The following is a 222-nucleotide window of genomic DNA, read 5'->3' as shown; positions in this document are numbered from 1 at the left end:
ATCAGCTGGTGCGCGAGCTGAGTTTGAAACTCGTCGTCATTTTCGCCGGCTTCTAGCATCCTAGATGCATCTCCCATGACAAGTCAGGATATCCTCGATGTTGTTGCTCTCAGCACCGGCGGTTCATCCCAAGAGTAAATCCTTGTGGATTGAGGAAGCGCTCGCGGAAGACCCGCGCGCGTAGGCCTTATAGATATCCGCAATACTGCGGTGAACTAATTG

The sequence above is a fragment of the Plasmopara halstedii genome, assembly GCF_900000015.1.
Source record: "Plasmopara halstedii genome assembly, contig: Scaffold_218, whole genome shotgun sequence".
Classification (NCBI taxonomy): Eukaryota; Oomycota; class Peronosporomycetes; order Peronosporales; family Peronosporaceae; genus Plasmopara; species Plasmopara halstedii.
The sequence above is the reverse complement of the archived record's forward strand: the minus strand, read 5'-3'. Positions refer to the sequence as shown.